The sequence below is a fragment of the Sinohyriopsis cumingii genome, chromosome 11, assembly GCF_028554795.1.
Source record: "Sinohyriopsis cumingii isolate HCF-2022 chromosome 11, ASM2855479v2, whole genome shotgun sequence".
Lineage (NCBI taxonomy): Eukaryota > Metazoa > Mollusca > Bivalvia > Unionida > Unionidae > Sinohyriopsis > Sinohyriopsis cumingii.
The window spans coordinates 61,228,460-61,228,898 of record NC_142971.1 but is presented as its reverse complement, the minus strand read 5'-3'; positions in this window follow the sequence as shown (position 1 = coordinate 61,228,898).

Below are 439 nucleotides of genomic sequence, written 5' to 3'. Positions count from 1 at the left end.
CAAGCTTTTGGGCTTGAACTGGAGAGACGAAGGTAGGTAGCTTGTGATTCTACCTCGTCGTCAACATTTCGATGATCGGAGGCTCACCACCTCTACAATGACCACCAAAGTGCGCAAATCCGAGTGAAGACCGATTGATGGAGATAACTTTCTGTGTGAAGGACTTTAATACTTCTGGACTGATTCTAGGCCAAAACACTCAGTCTGTCGGGAATGTGTCTGATTTGTACGTTGATATGGAGATTGTTGCACCAAGGTAGAAGCTGCCAAATCAGAATACACAGGTCGGGTGATTTGTTGCCTCACTGTTTGAGGAGATAGATCTCCTCCACAGAAATGTCGGATCTAATAAGGATCGTTTTCGCTTCAGAGTCGATCTTTTCAGAAGTGAAAGGCGTTGATGACAGCATTCATTTCTAGGATTTTTATGTGTATAGGC